Source organism: Euprymna scolopes, chromosome 1 (assembly GCF_053919585.1).
Source record: "Euprymna scolopes isolate OS-2025 chromosome 1, ASM5391958v1, whole genome shotgun sequence".
Taxonomy (NCBI): Eukaryota; Metazoa; Mollusca; class Cephalopoda; order Sepiida; family Sepiolidae; genus Euprymna; species Euprymna scolopes.
Window position 1 is genome coordinate 55,326,559 of NC_136482.1, and position 26,468 is coordinate 55,353,026.

The window sequence follows — 26,468 nt, forward strand, 5'->3', positions numbered from 1 at the left end:
AATCAATTTGTTATACAACAGACCATCTTCTGGAGCAAGACTTTATTTGGATTTACTTCTGTAGCGTTACTAAACACATTATAACTCAGTAGCAAAGCGGACAAATAATAGAAAAGCTTCAACTCGCCTTTTCTTTGTACAACGGCATTTATTTCCTCATTATCTCGTTACCTCTGTGACGTCCCTCACGTGATCGTCTTCTCGAACATCATATCGAACGTCATTCACGCCTCTAATGTGACCTGGAACGTGATCCACGTGTCTTCTTTTTATAGTCTTCAGTTTTCTTACTGTGACATCATTTCGCCTGAATTTGCATACGCACCTTCGCGTTCTGTTACATTTCTTCCTTGAAGTATTTCCTGTTCATCGAAGTAGCATAGTTCCAATAAAAAGGTCACCTAACCATTAGGGAAAGTTGAGATGTATTCAGTTCAGTGTATATCTACGATAGTATGAAAAAACTCGAGGAAAAATATGATGCCAATATATAAATTGGAACTCAGTAAAGTACATTGGTTAATATTATTGCTCTGTTCACTTTAAACATAGATTAAAAGTTGATTTTGTTTTTGTTTTTGTTTTAGATTTGTACGCATAATCTTGGAAACGCACCGATGACAATCTGTTTTTTTTTTCCTACTTTTGGCCTGCTGATATATGTCTATATAAAAGCACTAGGGGGGGCGGTCGTAAAATACGCTTAAATATGATTTCATCATTTGTCCATACTTTGTAAATATTACACAGTTGTGATTTTGAAAGTTAAAAAACAATATATTTGGGTGCCCATGTGACAATAAACTAAGATATATGTAAAAAATGTATAACAATATGCTAGCAGGCCGCTTGGCGTTGCCCGGTTGTAAAATACGCTTAAATACGATATTTAATTCATGCAGATTTCATATGTAGTGGTACAGAGCCAATATTCAATTGATTATTATATTGTAGTCATCAACAAGAATCGAAACTAAATCATGTAGCCTAATTAGTTTGCATCTAAGCGATTAACAAATCAATATGACAACTCTAAAAATTAAAGCACGAATGTATATTTGTACATGCGTAGAGAAGCGCATTATGTCGACTAAAGCATACAAGCTTCAAATTTTAAAAGTTTTGACTTCTAAGCAGCTATTTTTACCGAGTGAAAACGAAACTGGATTTGTTCCATCGGTCCGAATTTTCTATATATCAAATTTCAGGTTCGTATCCTAAAAATTCACAGAAGTTTGGTAGACGCCGTTCCTTATAAGACAGACAGAAAATATCACTGACACACATACATATATACACACACACATACATACATATATATGTATATATATGCACACAACAAGAAGCACTTTATGTCAACTTAAGCATACAAGCTTCACATCTTTTAAGTTTTGACTTCTAAGCAGCTATTTTACCGGATGCAAACGAAGCTGGATTTGTTCCATAAGTCCCAATTCTCTATATATCAAATTTCAGGTTTGTAGCCTAATAATTTACAGAAGTTTGCTAGACACCGTTCCTTATAAGACATACAGAGAAAATATCACTTACACACACATACACACATACACACATATATATATATATCACTTACGCACACACATACACACAGACATATATATATACATGTATATACATACACACACACACACACACACATATATATTTATTTATATATATATATATATGATGTCTAAATTTAGAACATTGATTTTCTATTTTTTAGTATAAAATTTTTAAAAATCTAAAATTCACAAAATGGGATGAGAAGTGGCGGAAGCGCTTGATTCTTAATAATCTAATTGCGACCTCGATCCAGTATAGAGCAATACTTTACTGCTTTTTCTTCAAATACAATGAATTTCACGACGTAATATCGTAAAATAAAATGAAAATATAAATATTTATTTGCTTTAATGTAAATAATGTTCTCCTTTACATATTTGGCATATTTTGTAGATGTTTACTTGATTTTCCCAGATATTCTTCTTAAAGCATACTATTATAATAATAATAATAATAATAATAATAATAATAATAATAATAATAATAATAATAATAATAATAATAATAATACGCTAAATGTTTTGCTGTTAAAATACGTTAGCAATTTGCATATAGTGACATGCTTTGAATAGTAGTAAAACATTCTTATATTAATTCCATAGTGCCACACTATCAATTCCTGAATGCTGCTTGTTTTGCAAAAACTATTAATCTCTTGATTGAGAGTTAATTTAACATTTTAATCTCTTGAGGGTTCATATGCAAGTTTTGATATATACCCGTCACTTTTCTCACGATATTTTGAGTAGCAATCTTTATATCTAATTATAAAAGTAAATTAAAAAAATAATAATATTAATACAATTGTTGAAAATATGTTAAATATACATCGTTAGCTCTGGTCACAATAATGTTTTTTTCTTGTCACTTTTACTATTTTTTAAATTTGTTTCCTAAACAAGTCGATTATGTTATAGGCAAAGCAAGCGGTTTAAACGACAACGGCGATTAATAAAAACGGAAAATAGAAAACAGAAATTAAAACATAATAAGAAAGAGGGGACTTACCAAAATAACTAGTTGCTCCTTGAACTGCAAACGATTTAATGTAGGAAATAATACATGGGTTTTATAGTCATCCAATTTTATTGATCGGGTTTGATGAGCTGTTCTTCTGTTTTATGCATTATGACTAATTTATTATCTACAAAGAGAGAACTAAATTTAGATACCTCTATGCCGGTGAGAATATTCTCAGCTAAAGATGAGTTACATATGCTTTAAAATTAATGCATTTATTAGTTTTATAATTTTCTTTATATTTTGTTTGATGCCTTTGTTAGCTTCTATAATAAGTTCACTGCTGATTCCCATATCAATAATTCTTTTCTTTATACTCGTTGAATCATGTGAATATTTTATCAAAGTAAAGCCTTATATTCCATAATTTGTCATCGCCATATGCAATATTTGTTATTTTATTTATTAATTTTTTTATCACATATGAGGTTACGATTTCCAGGTCTAAATTAATAAAAATTACGCAACGTCTTGGTATTTTGTAAAGTAGTTCTGAACTAATTATACATGTTTATTTCATTCATTAAAATATGAAAATATTTGTATTTTCACAGAATTCTATCAAACTAAATCCTGAAAATCATTCAACCAAAATAAAATTTTACTAATTTGTTCTTCGATTTTTTCCCAAAATGTCTGTTAGAATTGCTTTATTTCAAGGAATATTCTGAAGAGAACTATATATATATATATATATATATATATATATATATATATATATAGAGAGAGAGAGAGAGAGAGAGAGAGAGGGAGAGAGAGGGTGGGATATAGTACAACTATTATAATTACGTTGTATTATTGTTTGTTCACTATTTTATTAAAATATTAATTGTATATTAACATTGTTTCACAAGTAAATATTCAAACTGAAAATGGAGTTTTATACACGTTTTTAATTCAGTATTGTTTTTATATATGATATTTATTAAAAAACAAGTATTTTAAAGAAGTAAACTTATTTGTATATTAAATAAAAAAAACTATTTTAATAATTAACTTCACGAAAGTAATGATTTTAGTACTGAATTTTATTTATTGTTCTCTTTGGAAATATTTAAAGTTAATTTATTTAATTTATTTTTATTTTAATTTCATAAATTTTTACTCTAATTTATTTTTAATGATTATTAGCCAACATTAGTTTCGTATGAACACGGAAGTAAGCTATATTTATTTAAGCTATGAGAGTTATTTCCTATTTAAGCTATGAAAATCCCCGTGCGATTTTCATAAACATGGATGTGTTTTGTGTTTTATACTCTCATGTGGTTCGCTTTCAGGATAATCGTATAATTAGGATAATCTGTGCTTCGATAATAGTATACGACTAAACCCTCCGCCCCGCAAAATAATCTGACCTGATAATCTCGGCTGCATAAAGCTATTATATATATATATATATATATATATATATATATATATATATATATATATATATATATATATATATTAGCAATTCAGCCTGGCTTTGTTCGGGGCTATGTACTGTTCATAACTTTATGGGCATATGTATATATTAAAAGGTTTGCCTCATGTCCAGGTAATCGACATCTAAAATTTCCAATGTTTAGACCCAAAATTCGCAGAGGAGTTTGGTAGAGTCTACAAAAGTCCACTCTTTTCACTTTGACCTCTTGGCAGCAAATATTTCGCATAAAACTGATTAAAAAGCTTCCTGTATGTCTGAATACCCGTTATGTAAAATTTAAAATGTTTAAACCAAAAATTGGCTTTATAGTTTGCTAAAGACAGCAACGGTAAAATCTTTTGAACTTTGATCATTTTTCTACCCAAACCGACTAAAAAGCTTTTACTATCGCTGAATATCCTTTTACTATCTCTGAATAGTCAGTTAATTTAGCTCTAATGCATTGATTATCGTATAACGATTAGATCACTCTCTGACTGACGTAATGAACATTTAAAAAAATTAAAATGTTTAAATTCAACGCTATTTCACGCGGTTAATGCCAGCCGAATGGATAGGTCTCCGCTAATAGGGCAAGAGATGTCTCGTGTTGTGGGGTTCGAATCGTTCGGCTGGTGTTAATCGTGACACCCTGCACTGGAGAATCCCAAAAGGATGAAACACTAGTGTCTGTAGGTATTTAATTATTATAGTAAAAAAAATAATTTTATATATATATATATATATATATATATATATATATATATATATATATATATATATATACTAGCAATGGGTGCTCGGCGTTGCCCGGGTGTTTGGGGGTGTATGCCGAGCAAAACAAACAAAAAGTAACTGTAATTTTTTTAAACTTTGACCCCTTAATATTTATTGTTTTAGGCTCTAATCAAGTTAAGTTAGATCCATGTCCAAGGAACCAATATCTAAAATGTCATGTGTTTAGACCGAAAATTTTCGGAGGAGTTTGGTAGAGTTCTCAAAGGTCAAATCGTTGAACTTTGACCCCTTAATCGCCAAATTTCTGTCCGAAAACCAATCACATCGATTTTCCCAAATCTCAGTACCATATATATCAAATTTAGAATCTGTAGGCTTAAAATTGACAGAGTTATTGCGTAGGGAAATGTACACACACGCACACGTTCACTTTTATATATATATATATATATATATATATATATATATATATATATTCATATGCGTATACATATATATAAAGTGTGCAAATCTATATAATAGGCTTCCTTAACTACCATAGAGAAAAGTTGCTAGAGAGCGCAGAGGTCAATTTTTTTCACTTTGACCCGAATTTTGATTCCTTAACATTTATTGTTTTATGCTCACTTTAAATGAAAATGTTTGCCCCTTGTCCAAGTAACCTACATATAAAATTTCAAATGTTTAGACCCCAAACTGGCAAAGGAGTTTGGTAGAATCTGCAAAGCTCAACTCTTTCAACTCTGCCCTCTTGACAGCAAAATTTTCGCCTCAAAACTGATTAAAACGCTTGCTGAGAGTCCGATTACCCTTTATGTAAAATTTGAAATATTTAGATACAAAATTTGTTTAATGGTTTTGATGTTTGGCCCTTGGAAGCCAAATTTTCAGCAAAACCCGTTTAAAAAGCTTATCCTATGTCTAAATACTTTGGGGTCAAAGACTTTGGGGCGAGATTTCTTTAAACAAGATTTTAACTCTATCAGAATTCGTCGTGAGTATTGACATGTTAATAGTATAATTAGTAAAGTCTTTGCATGTGTGAATAAAGATACGGCTTCAATTAAGTGTATGAATTGTTACAATATGGAATATGTTTGGAAATAAAAAAAAAGTTGCCAAACAAAATAGTGTGATTGTATAAAAAACTTGTTTTTAAAACAATTGTTTTCTTTCTTGCTTACAACTGATTTTACTTTCTAATTTCGTTTGTACTTTTATTAGCATTTACATAACATTTTTCTGTAATAGTTTAATTAGATTTTTGCATACAGTTTCCATAACAGAATTAATGGATGATGGACATTTTGATAAATTTTTCATGGAACATAGATTCTAACTCGCATACGTTTAGAAAATAAAATTAGTTTAATGTAAACATGTTCCTCTAAATGCATCGCTACGAATACATTAGATTTGTAATCATTCAACGAAATATAATAACGTTACATGAGAAAACAAATACCTAAATTCATGTTGATAATTTGACAAAGCACTTGTTGATATTTTACTAAGAAATTCAATTGAAGTTTCCTCTGTTTTATTTTAAACACAAGCTTCATATAAAATGTTGCTTTGTCTCGCTTTAATCGCTAAAACGAATTTTCCAAGAATAATTGTTTTTACGAATTCACGGATTTTATATTTATTTATCTGCTAAAACTTTGAACTGTCGGTCAAGAAAGAAGTGGTACTATGCTCGGAGAGCTTTGACTCGTAATTACTGGATAATTAGATGCATTAAATATTTTGCTCAGTCCTATTTATGCATATTTTCTACATCGTGCATAGAATAAAATGTTCTAGCAAACGCACTTATACGTGACCTTTTCTGTATGTGTGAAGAAAATCCCTATCAAACTCCTTCCTTTGTCTCCAGATTTTAGAATTTACATATAGAGGAATTTCAACCTGTGTGATGATTTCAATTTGTATTTAATTTGTAAAAGTAGCTGCTAAGAGTTACAAATTCAAAAGTAAACAGTTAACCTTGGCATGAGTAAATCTAATAGAATTGCTACTTCTGATGTTACTTTTGCGCATGTGCAAAACAACACATTCATGGCTTAAAGTCGTTAAATGTTCAGCCTTTCATATCTGTCAGAGATCAGGCCGTTACGACGCTGGAGCGAAAAATAACGAATAAGGCGTGACAAGTTAAACGTTTTGGTATCGATTCTAGCAGATGAAACCCAAGTCATATGTTTTTTTTTCATAACTTTTGAAATTATTTCTATACATTTGATAATAATCAATAAAGAATTGGCTATATAATAATAAATACGAAACCCGCATGAACTAAAATATAATATTTACGACAGGGTAACGCTGGACTGTTGCCTAGTATATGCATTGTATTTCAATGTCTTTATTTCATACACTATTTCATCATAGAAGCAATAGTATAAGTTCCATCTGAAAGGTTTAGTATAAGTTCCATCTGAAAATGGCACTTATACTAAACCTTTATTAGTAAAAGAGGTATTATAATTCCATTAATTGAAGTAATAAGAAAGGTTCAAATAGATTTCAAACATAACAAGTAATAGACATACATCTTGGTTTAACCATCGAACAACCATCACATTAATTTTTAATCTAAAAGTTTTCTTTTTTTATATAATGACTGTCTGTTGCTATGAATGCATTTTTCACACACGAATTGAACATTTTTTTAGCTTAAAACAGGCCATTAGTAAGGGCAAAGAGGTTGCGTATTTATGGCTTGACAGCATCAGCCCACGCTATTTCCATCAAGCCATATGACAAGTTATTTTATTTGAATTTAACTGGGAGTGGGAAATATTTATAAGTGTCGGTTTGACACGAAACATTGATGACGTAAATTACCAAACGTATTCTTCAAAGGTAGAAACAACAACCAAATGAAAATGTCTATATTCTCTTCAATTTTCACTGTCTGACTGTGAAAATTAATCAGGACAAGTATATAAATAAAACTATTTTCTATTAATTCTAACCTGAGAAACAAGAAAATGAAATTATCTCATAAATTGCTTGAGACGACCAGTAACGAATAATTGATTTTTAATTTGAAACTATTCGGTCAGAAATCTATATCATATGAACTTGAATGTGTTCACACACAGTTGATAATTAAACAACCACGTCTAACCACTTCATGCAGAATCTGATAAGGGTGGTGAAATTATCTTTATTTGAATTTCAGCATCGAAACTAATATAGAAAGTGTCCAAAAAGTCACTGCAAGATAAAGAGACAAATTTAAATATATATATATATATATATATATATATATATATATATATATATACCTGTGTTTTATCGTGATATGAGAAAGAAAATAGAAACTTTAAATATTTCATATTCATCCACATAGAAGGAATAGTTCAATAATTATATTATATCGAAAAATGCGCGCATGAAAAGTAATATTCTTAAGATTTTATTAAACCTGGAAAAGTAAAGGACAAGAAATTCAACCTGGAAAAGTAAAGAACAAGATATTCTAGTAAAGTAACTAATAAGAATTTTTTAGACTTAAAATATTGCAGCTAAAAATAAAATTTGAATATTGATAAATATTTTATTTATTATTTGCATATGTAATTGTTTATTGTTGAGTTAGAAAGGGTGTCAGTCGCTAGATTGAACTTATTTCCCCCCATTATTTGCATATATTTATGTAGTGAAAATTGTTTGCATAAAATTAATTCGTTAGTTAGTTAGTTAGTTAGTTAGTAGATGGAATTCATAATTTTATAATTTACATAAAAATCAATAATTTTATTATATCATAATTAGGATCATTTAATTCTTTCTCCACTTATCAAGGTCCAAGGGCCACTTGGGGATAAGGGTTATTGTGTATACAGTAATCATATTCTATCTTTCTCTCTTTGTCTCCCTGTCTTTATCGCTCAATCCTCTCTATCTATCTCTTTCTCTTTCCCTCTCTCTTTCTCTCTTTTTATCTCTATCTCTGTATATCGTACTTGAATCCTTCTCAGTCAATTCTAGTCACCTAAATTACAGTGAAAAAGGCATTGTCAAAACGGATAAATCCTATTTTAATCAGATAAATTACAGTGAATAAGGTATTGTCAAACATAAATAAATTCTATTTTAGTCACCCAAATTACTTACAATGAATAAGACATTTGCAAACAATTATAAATCCTATTTTAGTCACCCCAATTACTTACAGTGGATAAGTCCTATTTTAGTCACCTAAATTATTCACAGTGAATTTAAATTATTTAAGCTATTGTCAAAATATGGGAAAACAATATTTTAGTCACCTAAATTGCCTACAGCGAATAAGGCATTGTCAATACATAGATAAATTCTATTTTAGTCACCTAAGTTACTTATAGTTCTAATAGAAAGTTTCTCTCTTTCTAACTCTATCTCCGTATATTCCTCTCTAATCCCTCTTATCTTATTCTGCCAATTAGAACAGCAGGAACTCGTAAAACCTTCTTAATTAAATTGATGTTGTCAGCCATTCGATCACAAAATGACATAGCCCATGCTTTTGTTTCCTCTGGAATAGCTGCGACCTTACTAACTGTTCAAACTTTGAAATAACCATTAAACATTTAATTTATCAACAGTCCTATATGCAATATCTCCAAAATATCAAGCATGTGAAAATATTGTATAAATCCAAACTTATTTTTGGGATGAATGCACAATGGCACGAAAATGTCACTTGACATAATTGATCGATCCTTGCGAGATTAGCGTGGCAATGTCAGAAGATTCGGGAATGCAGTAATATTGCTTGCAGGAGATTTAAGACATACGTTATCCGTAATTCTTCGATCAACACCAACAAATGAAATAAATGCTTGCTTAAAATACTCTACTTGTTGGCGCTATGTGAGGACATAAAACTTGACTCAAAATATGCGTGTCTACCTACAGCACGATCGATGGGCAGATATATTTTTGCATCAATTGTTGGAAGTTGGGAACGGAAGAATGCCGGGTGGCGCGAGTTCAGCGTGAATTTCGTTTCCTCATAACTTTTGCTACATCAAAAGAAGAGTTGGTAAAAAAGTTTTTTTTTAAGATATTCAAATTAATTATAAAAATTCCAGTTGGCTGAACGAACTTAGCGATATTATTAAACAAAACATTCCAAATGAGGTAGTCACATACAGGGGCTCGAAAATATTTTTCGGATACTTTGAAAAAAGAACTTTTTGAAGTACGTAGTTGGGGAGTGAAAATCCACCACTACTGTAATCATTTTTTTTAATTTTGGCTTTAATAATTTTAGCTTTTTTATGATACAATAATAAAATATAATCTTTTGTCGTGTCCGAAAAAATAGTATCGCGCAAATTTTCGCTAAAAGCGAAAACTTGCGCGATACTATTTTCTAAAAGTATCGCGCAAAGTTTTCATACTATTTTCTAAATAGTATCGTGCAAGTTTCCGCTTTTAGCGAAAACTTGCGCTGTGACGGGACACCGGACGATGCCGGGTGTCCCGTTCAGCTAGGTGAAGATAAGAATGCTTATGGCCGGGGGGGGCGTGCTGATACTGTGTCAAAGATTAAGACAAGCGTTTATGAGATCCTCGGGAGACATATCTGTTTTAATGGCGGAAAAAAAGGAGATTATTTTTATAGTTGGATCTGGTGAGAATGAGTTTTTAATTGATTCGGACAGTCTCGAGAATTGGGCTCCAAAATGTCTGCTCGGAAATCGGGGACCCGTGGTGTTTTAACTCAAGAGACCACCAAGCTAGTTTGACAGATATGTTCACAAAACAATAGAGAAAGGGAAAAGTATAAGAAAATAGAGGGATAGAAAAAGAAATTCACAAGAGAAGAAAGAGGGGGGAATAGAAGATAATGGAGAAAAGGAAGGAAGATGCTTTTGATATAAACAACGATCGCCTACTCGAAAAAGGAGATATAGAAGGGTTTTGGCAGTCTTTGGCTAGCGAGCGAAGCGTACACATCGGCTCTCGCCCCGCCTGGGGTGAGAGGCAGGGGCAGAAATCTCATTAAGGACTAACTTGAAAAGTTCTTGTTCTTAGCTAGAGAATTAACCTGATATCTCAAATATACAACCTGCATCACGAAGCGCGGATAACGAAAACACGACTTTAAACAAATGTAGAATGATTGCAAATAACTATTTTATTTGGTTTAAACGAAAATGACCTCAGAGTTTTTTCTTTGTTTTTCGATTGCCGGCATAAGTGAAGATGCAGTTTATTTCAGGTATGCCCTGACGCCAGACGACGAAGACCCAGACATAAAACCAGAGTGACGGCCGAAGAGGACAATGTTGCCACACGGACTTGGGGTCATGCACGTTTAACGTGCCTTGAGCAGCAGAGGTATGTTTTCCAGGGACCAGTGCGAGACTGGTCACGCTGGAGGGGTCCACCACTAGACGACGCAGGCCCGGGACATCGTCTCGTTACAACGTGATGCGCGTGAGATGTCCCGTTACAACGTGATGCGCGTGACGCGTGCGTTACAGTGCGATACTATTTTTTCGGACATGACAAAAATCCTCTTTTATTAAGAGCTATGTTCATGTATATATTGCTGTATGCAAATTTTCTGCTTGTACACTTAGCTGTCATCATTAGAATCAATTATCTGTTCTATTCTACTGTTAAAACAATTAAGTTTAATGAGCTAAAATGCATTCAAAAGAAGCAGTTTGTTTGGCACAGAAGAAGCGGGAAGATAGCCTCAGCATCAGAAGGATGGCAATGGATACGAAGTTGTCGAAATAAACAGTCGAATACATGCTGAAGACAAAATTCGAGCGGAAAAGATCACTTGGCAAGAGGACTGAAAGGAGAATGAAGAGGACTGTACCACGACTTTTGACTTCTGGAGAAAAAGTTACAGCAAGAAAAGTGAAGGAAAAAATATGAATTGGTTGTAAACGTCGGAACAGCATAAAGAACGCTGCATAGAGTTGGTTTTAAATATGCAAAGGCTTAGAAAAAAGTACACTAACAAAGAAACACAAAGGAGCAAGACTGGAGTGTGCTAAAAGGTGGTTGTCAAAGCATGTTGACTTTAAGACGGTTATATTTACTGATGATAAGAGTTTCAAGGTTGATAGACCCGATGGATGGTGTACTTGGTTGAGAAGAGGTGAGCCTGTTGTACTGAACAAACGACAGATGGGAGGAGAAGGAGTTATGGTTTGGGGTATGATCTTTGCTAATGGAAATATATGGTTAGAGTCGCTGAAAGGACGACAGAACAGCGAAAGCTACAAACAGTTACTGGACAAGAAAACCCTACCAAAGATAAAAAGAGAAATGGGGAATGATTTCATTCAACAGCAAGACTATTGCAGCATATATGTGTCAAACCTCATGAAAGAATGGATGGCTAAAGTGAATATGGCTACTTTGGAATGGCCTGCAAAAAGCCCAGATCTAAATTTAATGAAAAACGTTTGGGAAATGCTTGCGCAACTTGTCTATGAGGAGCCATGAATAACGAAAGAGGCTCATCTATGGAAACGAATACTAGATCCCAAAAAACAACTAATAGAAACACGTTGAGATGTTATTGTGCATATGTTTGATCATTATGAAGAGAGATTGATGAAAGTTATTGAGAAGAAAGGTGATATTACAGACTATTAACAGCTTTTCAACGATGTTCGAAAAATAATGTCACGTGTGTTTTGTAAAAAATGATGAAAATCAAATATTTTTCCTTACCTAATCGATTTTACATTTTTATTACAGGTTTTGTCTTATATGTTTATGCTGTTCTAGTGAAGGAATTTCTATGGTACTCGGAAAGTCGAATACTAAAGTGTCCGAAAAATAGTGCCGGGTCCCTATACAAGTCCGTCGACACTGTTCAGATAGAAGACGAAGCGGTTAATTAGCCAACAAAATTTTGAATTATCTAGATTTGAGAGGGATGCAAACGCATGAACTGTAATTGGAAGTTGACGGAGAAATTTTCATGTTGGTAAATATACACCGACCCAAAATTTGCAATGGCACTGAATTTGTAGTAAAATCTTAATGAACAACATAATGAAAGCAACAATCTTGACAGGGCCATTCAAAGGTGATGCCCTCATTCCACGCATCCCTATGATTCCACCAGATACGCCATTTCAATTTAGGAGATTTCAATTCCAAATTCCATTGTCGTTTGCAATCATCATCAGCAAAGTTCAGGGCAATCTTTACAATTGTATGGCTTACATCAACACACCCACTGTTTTTCATGTTGACAATTGTAACTGAGTATCCCATTTTCTCTTTTTGTGGATTTTTTTCCATTTCACCAAATGGAGCCATGGCAACGCGTGGAAGCGTACAGTTAGTAGGTATATATGCATATATAATAAGGTCGTATTCTTGTATGTTTGTTTGCCTACAATTATATTAATATATACAAAAGGTACACAATTTCATAAATTAATTTTCGTAACAGATTTTAATAATTTTATTTCATCATCATTTCTCTTTCTCTCAATATATATATATATATATATATATATATATATATATATATATATATATTTAAAATTGTACAGAAGGTCAGTAAAACATTGACACCGTCGGGTTCCAGCCTAACATAAGGGCGACCAGTTACTGGTAAATAATGTTTGACTCTCGTCAGCCATGTTTTCTGTTTTCTAAAACAGAAAACAATATGGCTGACAGATAGACAGATGCTATTTATTTAAAATAAATGTACATTATAGTAGAAACCTCATTTACATATTACTTTTAACAAAAATTATTTTAATAATTAATTTTATGTTATTTACGGTTTATAGTAATAGAATTGTTTTAATTATTCTATTTAGGAATATTATTTAAAGTTTATTATGTTTTTAATTATTTGCTAAAGCCGAAATCTTTTAAATAAGTAAAGCTTACTTCCATTTAAAAACAGAATTAGCTTTCTTTAAAAACTGTACCAACAAAGAGAAACAAAAATAAGAAAGATCTTTAATATTGATGCAACAGATAATTATAACTTTTACTTGACGGCATGAATTATATTTACGCAAAAAATAATAATTTTGGTAATAAACCGGATCAAATATATCTCTGAATTGGATATATTTCTAGGCATTATTTGTATGTTTAATCTATTGCACTTTTCAACTTTGTTTTTCCGTTGTTGTTGTTGTTGTTGTTGGTGGTGGTGGTGGTGGTGGTGGTGGTGGTGGTGGTGGTGGTGATCGCTGTTGTGTTAATTTAGTTGATAATATTTTGGGTTGGATATGTTTACTTTTTCTACTTTTTTAGTACTTCAGCAGTTTCTGAATCATGCTATTTTTAGATAGATTTTAAAGTTAAATTGAATTTTTACTGTAATATGCTGTTTATTAAATTGTTATGTGAAATTACAGATTAGTAAAAAAAAACTATCATATTATAAAAAGGTTCCTAAATAATATATATATATATATATATATATATATATATATATATATATATATATATATATATATATATATATATATTAACAGGCCGCCCGGCGTGGCCCGGTGATAAAATACGTATAATATTATATTTCAATTCATTCAGAAACTGAGATATGTGCATGTGAATATTATGTAAGTAAAAGAAAAATATGCTCGAGCTAAAATTGAAACCAAAACCGACGGACAGCAAGCCAAGTACAATAATCATTAGGCCATCCGGACACAACATGTCAAAAGTGTTTTTTCAAAATCTACTTATTCTTTAAAATATGTGATGAGAACGATTTGCGAATACACATTGGTGAAACGGTTGACAACTGATAAAGTCTGATGACCCCGACGCACCAATTTCTTTTTTTATTTTTAAACATTAGCAGGCTTTTTCCGGAATAAATACGATTAAAAAGTTTTCGACACGTCAGATTATTCTGAATACCAAATTTCAAATCTGTAGATCAAATATTCTTTGAGTATATATATTGAGAAATATCCTCTCTTATTCAAAATGTCTCATTTTTATAGATGTATAGATATACCAGGTATTACATATGTGTGCCGATCATAGCTCGTATGGTCGAGGGATTTATCAGCACCCACATGTAATAAATTAAAACAAAAGAAAAAGATTTAACGAAAAAGAAATTTATTAAAAAATAAATTAACAAGAAAAACAAAAGAAAAGATTACCATATTTGAAGGGCGACAACTCGCTAATAAATTGTCTCCCTTAAATCAGAAAGATCGTAATTCTTAATGTATTGTGTTTTGAAATGGTTTGCTTTATATGTATATGTGCTTCGGTCAATAAACTCAAAGAATAAATAAAAACTTTACCAGAATCCAGACAGCCAGTTTTCTTCAGTGAGGTTTTTGTTTTTACGGCCTTATGAGGAAGCCGGAATTCGGACGTTGGTTGCCTCTGTTTTGCATCCCAAAATATGTCACGAACTGACTTTACCCACCAATAGCGTTTCTTTTATATGAGTTTTAAAAGGAACTTCCTGGAACCTTCTAGAGACTCAAAAAAAGAACAAAAAGGCGTTCTACGTCTTTTTATATTTATAGACGCCGATTATTATTGATTTTTTATGAATAACGACATTCTAGAAACGTTTTTATGCTTTAATTAATATATCAATAAACATATTTATATATTATAAGAAATATTTATATATCTCTTAATCCAATCATAGGAGAGAATATGTTCTCCTATGACACTCCCCCCTTCAATGTAAAAGTTTTGATATCTAGATATCAAAACTTTTAATTTCACAAGGCTGGCTATGGTCTGTACCTGGAAAAATGAATGTGAAAGCAAACAAAGAAAATGTCAATATCAATAAATATGCAAGGTACTGAACGTTTTTAGTCAATGTTTGTTCTTCTTCTTTTTGTAAGTGAGAAATATGGATAATAGTATTACAATATATGAATATGTATTTGTACAGTTTGTTAATTTGTATAAATTTTGTGTTAGATATGTAATACTTGAGTGTGTGAATTTATTTTATTTTTTAATGGTTTTTTGTGTGAAAAGAAATAAGGTTATGCTCTAGATAGAGCATCGGCGATAATGTTGTCGCTACCTTTTATATGTTCGATTATAATATTGTACTCTTGTAAAAGAAGAGTCCATCTCGTTAGTCTTTGGTTCTTATTAATCATTTTGTTTAGGAAAGCCAGTGGGTTGTGATCAGTGCGAACTAAAATAGGCTGCACAGTCACATTAATGTAAAAGTCAAAATGCTGTATAGCTGATAGTAAGGCCAAGCACTCTTTTTCAATGGTGGAATAATTTTTTTGGTAGACATTGAATTTTTTTGAAAAATAACCAATAGCTTTTTCAAAGCCATGCTCATCTTCTTGAGTGAGAATTCCACCCATACCCACATCACTGGCATCAACCTGTAATTTAAATTGTTTGGTGAAATCCGGTGTTGATAAGGCTGGACTTTCAATAAGAGTTGATTTTATCTTATTGAAAGCATTATGGCAGGAATCAGTCCAATTATATTTTGTAGCCTTTTTTAAAAGATTGGTGAGTGGACTTGCTATTGTGGAAAAGTTTTTGCAGAATCTCCTATAAAATCCTGCCATACCTAGAAATCTCATAAGTTGTTTTTTTATTGGTTGGGGCAGGGCATTTTTTAATAGCGTCCACTTTTGCTGAGATGGGTTTCACTTGTCCCTGACCCACAATATGCCTCAAGTATTCGACTTTTGCCTGGCAGAAATCAGTTTTGTTGAGATTAATACACAGGTTGTTAGTTTGTAATTTTCTGAAAAAATGGGTTAAAATTTTTAAATGTTCCTCCCATGTATTGTTTTGAACGATCACATCGTCGATATAAACCTCACATCCGGCAAGATCCTGTAATATGGAATGCATCATTCTTTGAAAAGTTGCTGGTGCATTTTTCATTCCGAACGGCATAACCTTGTATTGGTACAAACCATCTGGTGTGACGAATGCGGAAACATGTTTGGCTTCATTGGTTAAAGGTACTTGCCAATAACCTTTCATCAAGTCAAACTTGCTGACATATTTTGATTTTCCAATTGAATCTATACAATCAGCAATTCTAGGAATTGGATAAGCATCAGTCCTGCTGATTTCATTGACTTTACGAAAGTCTGTAACAAATCAGTAACTTCCATCGGGTTTAGGCACGAGGATGCATGGTGAACTCCACTCACTGTTGCTTGGTTCTATAATGTCGTTTTCCAGCATATATTTAATTTCTTTTCTCAGACTTTGGAGCTTGATGGGATTTAGTCGGTAGAAATGTTGTTTTATGGGCTTTGCATTGCCCACGACGACATTATGTATTGATGATGTAGTTTTCCTAGGAACATCTGGAAAAAGATCTTTGAATCTATTGACCAAAGCACATACATCTTTTCTGTTTTCATAAGATAAATGTATAAGTTTGTTGTTTAGATTGTGTAGGATTTCAAATGACCTATTTCTTTTTCTTTAAGAAAAGTTTTTTCAGTGTCCGAAGGTGTTTTGCTTGTGTTAATATCTGAAATAGTTTTCAAAGTAAAAACTGGCCGTGTTGTTGCTGTAGCATTTCTACTTATGTAAGGTTTTAGCATGTTGATGTGGCATAACCTATTTTTCTTTCTCCTATCTGGGGTGTGTATAATGTAATTTATATCATTCATTTTTTCTTTTATGACATATAGTCCAAAATATTTTGCCTGTAAACAATTAGATGGAATTGGTAAGAATACTAGTACTTTATCTCCTATTTGGAAATTACGGTGTTTACTGTTTTTATCGTATCTAGTTTTCATTCTAGCCTGAGAATTTTGTAAGTTTTCTTGCGCTAATTGTTCTTTTATAAGATTATTTTGTATTTCTCCTGTGGTGTTTCCATTACGTACAGTGCTAATATCTAAATGTTTATTTTTATTATTTAAATTTTCTAGGTCGTGCGCTATAAATGTTTCGTTTAATTTTAATAAAGTGTCTTGTAAGGAAGTGTTGTGGTTTTCTAGCAGTTGTTTATTTTCTTCATTTGTGTCTGTTAAATCTATATTATCTGTAATAATCGGATTTGTTATAACTTTACCGTTTGCTAGATCATTCCCTAAGATTAAGGAGACACCTCTTACTGGTATGGTGGGAAGAACCCCAACTACAACAAAACCGTTTATGTAGCTAGATTGTAAATATATTTTATGTAGAGGTATTTTTGTAGAATTTAAGTCGATACCTTGTAATAGGACGTATTCTCCCGTGAAGGTAGAATTGGATAGATGTAAAATGTCTTTTTGTAAAAGTGTTTGGGACGCCCCTGTGTCTCTTAGGATTTGTATAGGAGTAGTGTTTTTATTGTCACCTGTGGAAACGCAGCTATCGGATAAGAATGGTTTATAAGTTTGCACGATCGAATTTGTATTATTTTTAAATTCATTTGAACTCTGGAGAGATAAGTGAGGAAAAGAATTGATTTTTCTTGTGTTTGCGAATGCGTGGGGTTTGTAGTTTATATTGGACTCGTTATCTCTTTTTCTGTTTCTGCATTCAGATATCAGGTGATTGCGTCTACCACAGTAAGTACATTTAACTATAGAATCAGTTGGGAAAGGGTTTTGTCTGTTATGAATGTTATTTTTGCGAGAAAAATTATGAGTTTGAGACCTTAATGAGGATTTATTATAAGAGTAACCATCTAAATGCTTATGGGACAGGTTTGCTTTTTCGTAACGTTTTCGTAAAGTTACCTTATGAGTATCTGCGAGTATCGCAGCGTCATTTATGTTTGTAATATCTTTTTCGTCTAGGTACAATTGTGTGTCTTTGTCGACACATCAGCTAAATTCCTCTAATAATATTAGTTGTGTTAATTTCTCAAAGTCGCCATTTACCTGTTTTGCTCTAAGCCATCGATGTAATAAGTCCGTTTTTTGTCTGGCGAATTCAACGAAAGTTTGATTTTCAAATTTTTTACTCTTCCGGAATCAATTCGTACGCATTTAGTATGACAGTTTTAATAGTTTCATAATCTTAGGAATCCTCGTTGTCAAATGCAGAATATATATCGGCAGCTCGTCCCCTTAGTCCTGATTGTAAAAGTGCTGGCCAATTTTCATACGGCCATCCTAACGTTGTTGCTATTTTTTCAAAATGAGGGAAATATTTCTCTACTCTTGCTTCATTAAAATGTGGTACGAGTTTTATATATCGTCCTACGTCGAAGGATGAATTTATTGGTGAGGAATTTATGTTTCTGGATTGCAATTCCAGCTTAATTTTTTCTTATTCTATTCTTTGCAATTCCATTCTTTCATTACTTTCTATTTCTAATTTTTTAACTTCTAATTGTAACCGTAGAGTACTGTCCTGTATTTTTTAACTATGAGGGTCTAACAAATGTATTTCTATGAGTTTTGCCTCGATTATATTTTCCATTTCAGCTTTATTCATATTCGGATTTATATCCAATTCGAAATAATCAGCGATATCTAATAGTTCGGATTTTTTAACTTAAAGAAGGCTTCTTTTATTGTTTTGGAACCTAAAATTTTTTCTACCGAGAAAGGCATTTTATGTTATAATTTAATATTTTATATTTAATTAATTTTTTTAACCGAATATGGAACGCTGTTTCCTTATATTAACAACTATTTTGAATAATGTAGTTATTTCCGTTAGATTATGTTGGAAAAAAAATTTGAAAGCGTCTGAGTTTCCGATAGTATTTTTGTCTGTTTTTATTTTATTTAATTTTTTTATTTTTATTTTATTTATTTTTTAAATTACGTAATCACTTCGATATAAATTTAACATATATCTATATGTTATATTGTTTATTAATTTTATTTTTAATTAAAAAAAATTTTTTTTGTGCATTTGTTTGACACGGTGAAAAATTTTTATTTATTTTTTTTATTTTGATAATATAGTTATCTCCCTTGCATTTGTTTATAAAATAGTACAATGTCATTCAGTAGACATTTTAATTTTTTTATGAAGGCGAGCGTCTTTGTGGCCAGATTGTTTTATTTTTATATTTGAAATATTTTCAAATGTTATTTACTTTGTTATTTATCTGAAATTACGTAAGCAAATCAATTTTTTATTATTATTATTTTTTTTTTTTATAAATTTATATATATATATGTATATATTTTGAATATATATATTATATATATATGCATATATTTTGTTTTATCTATTTATTTTTTGAACTATCGTTAGACCAATGTATATATATATATAATTTTTTTTAATAGCGCACAGCTAATAATAAATATTATGTCATTATCTCAGTAAAGAAAGAAAGAACGAATCTTTTTATTATTAGTTTGGTATAAATTTTCCTTTTTTATATATATTTATTTGAAGATTGTTGACTAAATGGATTTTTTTGTTTGTTTTTACGAGCCCCCATTTATTACATATGTGTGCCGATCATAGCTCGTATGGTCGAGGGATTTATCAGCACCCACATGTAATAAATTAAAACAAAAGAAAAAGATTTAACGAAAAAGAAATTTATTAAAAAATAAATTAACAAGAAAAACAAAAGAAAAGATTACCATATTTGAAGGGCGACAACTCGCAAATAAATTGTCTCTCTTAGATCATAAAGATCGTAATTCTTAATGTATTGTGTTTTGAAATGGTTTGCTTTATATGTATATGTGCTTCGGTCAACAAACTCAAAGAATAAATAAAAACTTTACCAGAATCCAGACAGCCAGTTTTCTTCAGTGAGGTTTTTGTTTTTACGGCCTTATGAAAAAGCCGGAATTCGGACGTTGGTTGCCTCTGTTTTGCATCCCAAAATATGTCACGAACTGACTTTACCCACCAATAGCGTTTCTTTTATATGAGTTTTAAAAGGAACTTCCTGGAACCTTCTAGAGACTCAAAAAAAGAACAAAAAGGCGTTCTACGTCTTTTTATATTTATAGACGCCGATTATTATTGATTTTTTATGAATAACGACATGCTAGAAACGTTTTTATGCTTTAATTAATATATCAATAAACATATTTATATATTATAAGAAATATTTATATATCTTTTAATCCAATCATAATGGAGAATATGTTCTCCTATGACACCAGGATAAAGGTATTCAAGTTAAATAACTAATGAATTTAACAAAGGTATTAATAAAAAGGGGAGCGAGATATATTTTTATTAATATAAACAAATTTGCATGGTTGCAATACTAGACATGCTAATATTTCGGACAAATATATATATATATATATACATATATATATATACATATATATATATTATATATATATATATATATATATATATATATATATATATATATATATAGGGAAGTAAAAGGAAGAGAATGAGATCAATTCTTTAAGAGGAAACCTTTCGGTATAACACAAAGCTCAACAAATTGATTTGGTGCTTATATAGAAATCAATAAAGAAAGAAAGTGACGATAAAAACTTTATACTAATATGTATGGATGTGACGTTTCTGAATTTTTGAGATAAGGACTGGTTATTGGTTAACCGTACTGGTTTATATATATATATATATATATATATATATATATATATATATATATATATATATATATATGTATGTATATATATATATGTATATATATTTATTATTTGAAAATAATTTCTGACCAGGACGCATCACAGACCGTCTGAAACGCGCATAAACGATTTCAATGACTTAAAAACATTATTACAATGATCCAAACATAATTCTCAATGAAAAACCCAGACACGGAATAATAAAATAATGTTAAAAAATACACATTGTTGGTGACTACTCCCTTATTTAAATATACATCTTTCTTTCGTTGGAATTTATTAACCCATTTTATATAAATATATATATATATATATATATATATATATATATACTAGCAGGTTATCCGGCGTTGCCAGTGCCCAATCGTAAAATAGGCTCAAATATGATATTTTGATTAATACATATTTCATATTTATTATTATATTATATTGGACCCAATATATAGTAAAAAGTGTTTTTAAAAATTGACTCGTGCGCTACCACCAAGAATCGCAACGTTTAGTTTACGATTTATTTTTTCCTTTGATGTTTATAGTCTGAGCTTTTGCTAGGCAATAAATTAAAACATGAACAAATAGCTATTACATTACGCATGCATACTTGTAATGCCGTCCTTCGATCTTCACCTGAAAAATTTCATATTTTTTATTTTCACACTTTGCACCGATTTCTCCCGACTTAAACGCAAATATAAAATTTCGCATGGGTTCGAATACCCTGTATATTAAGTTTCATGTCTGTAGACCAAAAACTGACACAGGAGTTTCTTAGGCAAAATTTTTTAAACAAGTATATATATACGCATACATAAATATATATAGAACAAGGTTGGTGTTTGCCATTACATTTTTACGCAAGTATTACGCAAGTATAAATCATGTAGAATATCTGCATGAATAGAATTACACGTAATAGTTAACTCAAGATGATAATTTTATAAGAAAACCGCAAAAACTAATAGCGAATTGATTAAAATTATTATTTAAAAGAATATGCAGATATGCTAAATCTTTTGCAGATGAATGCAATTGCACGACTCGTATATAACAATGTTATATTTTCTTGTTTGAATAAATAAAAAACGTTTTTATTAAGAATAACAATACAAAAAGATTACAGAAGTATATATATATATATATATACATATATATATATATATATATATATATATATATATATATATATATATATATATATATATAATACTATTTACGGAATATTGTAAAAACGTCAATTAAACTGTGTTTCCTAAAAATCAAGCGTTGTATTTGGTCACCATTTGGCGTCTAGTTTAATTCTAAGAATTAGAATAAATGATATTTTGGAAAACTACAAAACTTCGCGTTCATTGCTTTTTGTGATTTGTTCTACGTAAATCCTCTTAGAGATGCAGACATTTTAATTTATTTTTAAAATAAGTTTTTACATTTTATAAAGAAGGAGAACATGCTCTATATCTAGGATTCATTTTATGGGGCGCTAACCTCGGGGTATATGGGTAGACTTGTGCATCCTTATTTTAAACGCCTTTCTATCCGACATATTAACTAATATCAGTATTCGTTGTGGACGAAAAAGAAACGTATATTAGTGCTTTAAAGATGGGTATGTAGTGAGTTCACACTCAATAAAAATTGTCCGAGTATGTACGCTCTTCAGAAATAGGCATAAAAAGTAATATGACGTACAATCTTGTAATCTAGAAATTATCTTCTTAAAATACGAAAAATGAGAATCATCACAACATCACAGTTCCAGAAATATCATCATGTATTTATATTTCTACTCATAATTCTCGATGTTAACTTTTTAAACAGGAAACACAATTGACATTTGTAAGTTTATATAATGTGGATTTCACACTTTCTTAATACATGTATATAACTTAGCCTTCTGCCTTTAAACAGTATTATTACTTAATAGAATGATACCGAATTGAACGTTTGATTATAAATATATATTTATTAGATGGAAAACATTGTATTTGTTGGACACGCGCAAATAAAACGACGTATTTGTTTTCATTGTTTAATTTTGTAGAGGTAAGACAATGCATGTAAACCCACACAGCATTTATTCTGTAGATTTGATTTAATTTAGTTTATAACGATATACTACATCTGTTCACATTAGAAACTTATTACGTCATTTCAGTTATTTTTTTTCGTTTATTTTTGTTTGTTTTTTTACTATTCTTGCCAAGAGCCATGTATAATAAAACGCGACAATATGTTGTTTTAAGTTTCAAAATAATAAATGGATTTTTGTTCATATTGTCGTAAATTAAATATAATAATGGTGTCTGTGTTAGCAAGTTCCAAATAATAAGATAAATAAATTTGATAGAATGTAATGTGATTAATGCACACCTGAAATGTAAATATTAATTTTCTACTTTTCTGTTCCTCTGGTGGTTTCACCAGCAGTTGAATTTCCGACATTTCCCAGGATGACCGAAATTACATAATCATTAATTTGACTGGTAAAAAGTTGATTACACATATATTTTGATTTGTATAGCAATTATAATCAATGTTAATGGCGTAATGTTTAAATAACAACTGGAAAAGCGCAGCCATGGACTCAACGGTTTGATGAAGATGAATCTGCCACGAATTCTCGTGTTGCAAACTTGTATTTCCATGCTCAATATAAAAACACTTTCAATGTGTGTGCTTGTCGTCGAATACTCACTGTTCCGGCTAAATGACCAACCGTATAAAATATATAAGCATATTTTGGAGCAAATACTAGCAAAACGCATTCAAAAAGGTATATTTAAATTTCCATTATGATTTATAGAGTAGTACTTTTTATTACTCATTTTTTAAAGCAGTTGAACTTGAAAGATTTCATTACAATGATTATTTTTTTTATTTTCTTGCGGGCTTTTTATATTTATATAACAATCCTACACTAAACGGAAATAATTGCGTTTTTTTTTCTTTCATCACGGGAGTTTAACCTTAAAATCCATTCTCTCTTTGTATATTACAACTTACGACATTCGGTGATCTCCTGAATCTCTGTATTATTTGGATTAATCGAAGTACTGTTTTCATTTTGCATGTTATTATCATAACTTAACTAATTATCACTTACCACTTCTATCCGTATTGCAAGGTATATAAGGGCTTTGTAATAATTACTTCAAACTTCTTGAAGAAGTTGAAGGTTTATTCCTCAGTGCAAATACAATTATGAATTACTTAAGCCCATCATGGCGTACGGACCGAGACCAAGACACTCCTGTATAATTAATAAAATATTACGTTCGAAATTTCGTACGGATCACCAACCTCAGCATCAAAATTCTCAAGTTCGACAACACGCGTCTGTCTGATGAACGTTGAAAGGTACATTAATCGAAATATTTTTAGAATAACACCCAAGATACCGAATAATCCAAATTATACCTGTTTTCCTCTAAAACTTTCTGAAACTTATTGTCTATTTTTGTGTTTGCTCTTAAACTTCTATAATGTAGATAAATATATATGCAGCATGATATAGGTTGTTTTGCATGCACATAGCTATAATGTTACACACCCAAGTAGTACGTGATATTAGGCTTTTAATAAGTGGCCTTGCCTCACTAGACAACTCATGGTTTTCATTCATTATTAATTTACACGTTTCTGATTCGTTATGCTTGACAAATCTATAATAAAAATAACATGCACAAATAGTGACTGTGATTAATTTTCACGATAGTTTGAATGTAAAATTTATAGGACAAAATATTTATCAAGAAATTTAGTCAAGACATTGGGTTAAAGTATTTATTTCTGATGTTTTTGTAACATGAAATAAAAAAAATCGAAGTTGTTTTAGATTTTCCATGATCTGAAAAAAAAACGAAAAGTTTTAATAATAAATATAAAATTGATGTATAAAAATAATTATAAATATATCTATAGATACAATTCTCTTTCACTATCTCTTTTCTTTCCTTTTATCTCTCTCTCTCTCTTTCTCGCTTATATTGACGCACAATTATCTTCTGTATGCACTAAGGAAAAAAGGAAAAAGAGGACAGAATGAAAGAGACAAATAGACTAAATGCAGAGTGAAACGATAAAATTGTCGCCCTAGAAAAACATGATTCCACTTCTGCTTCATGAAAACGGTTTTTTTTATATTTTTTTGCAGACCATCTTCTAGTTTGCCAGTTGTGTACAAATCCTAAGAGCGTTAATAGCGTTCTATCATGTCTGAAAGTGACGCAATCTAAGTTCAAGGTTTGGGAGCACAGTCCCATGAAGTTTCCGGCCACGGTTATGGTCTTTGGTGTGGTTTCAAGTGAAGGTCACATAATGCTAGCTCACATATTCGAAGTCAACTTGAAAGTACTAGCCAATGTGTACCTTGATGTGCTGAAGAGGATGGTGGGCCCCTGGTGTAATCAGGTAGCTACTGGCAGACCCTGGGTGTGGCAGCAAGACTCGGCGCCGACCCGCAAGTTCAAAGAGACCTGTATATGTGTTACGACTTTGTTTCGCTGCCCTCTCCTCTCCCAACCTGAAGCCGCTGGTAATACCTCGAGAACATCAGCAACATGACTTCCCACAACACCAAAGCTAGCCTGATCGCCGCCACCCGCCGATTATTCGCCAAACTCTAGCCAGCGCTTGTGGAAAAGGCATGCTCCCAGTTCCCGACCTGCATCGAGGCGGCGACTGTGGCTGAAGGCGGCTACATTGAATAGATGTCATCTCTGCTACATTATCAAGTTAACTGAATTTATCTTTTCAATAAAGGTTAAAAAATAAAACTGTAGTGTTGTTTTCTTTTCGGTGACAATTTTATCGTTCCACACTGTAGAGAGAAAATGGAATAGATTACGATTTGACGCCATTATCAATTGACACCATTACGCTTTTTTTTCTACTGGAATATGAAACATATTATTATTGAGTTTGCAAGTTCACTGTCAGATAAGTGAGTATTTATTGTTGCAAGTATAATTTAAATATATGAAATAACAATAAAATGTCACATTTTAATAACAACATGTGACTGTGAGACGCCGTTTTCAACATATACACTAAACAGCTTTATTAAAAAGAGTTAAAGCATATTGAAATGATTTAAATTAATACATTTTATAAGTGATTAAAATGCGAGCCAAATTATACTAAATCATCATAGAAGTGCTCAGTATTTACTTTTAACTTTTTCCATTTTCTTATGTACAAATATTATACATTTATTCAAATGTTTATAAATATAACTATAAATACCATATATTTTCAACGTT

The 26,468-nt window shown here is 31.0% G+C and overlaps 1 protein-coding gene across 1 annotated transcript in view; it reads right to left on the reverse strand.

Moving 5' to 3' along the window:
• The window catches only part of LOC145280270 (uncharacterized), a 60,824-nt gene that overhangs the window by 15,504 nt on the left and 18,852 nt on the right, over positions 1-26,468 (reverse strand). The gene's annotated exons all lie outside the window — the stretch shown is intronic.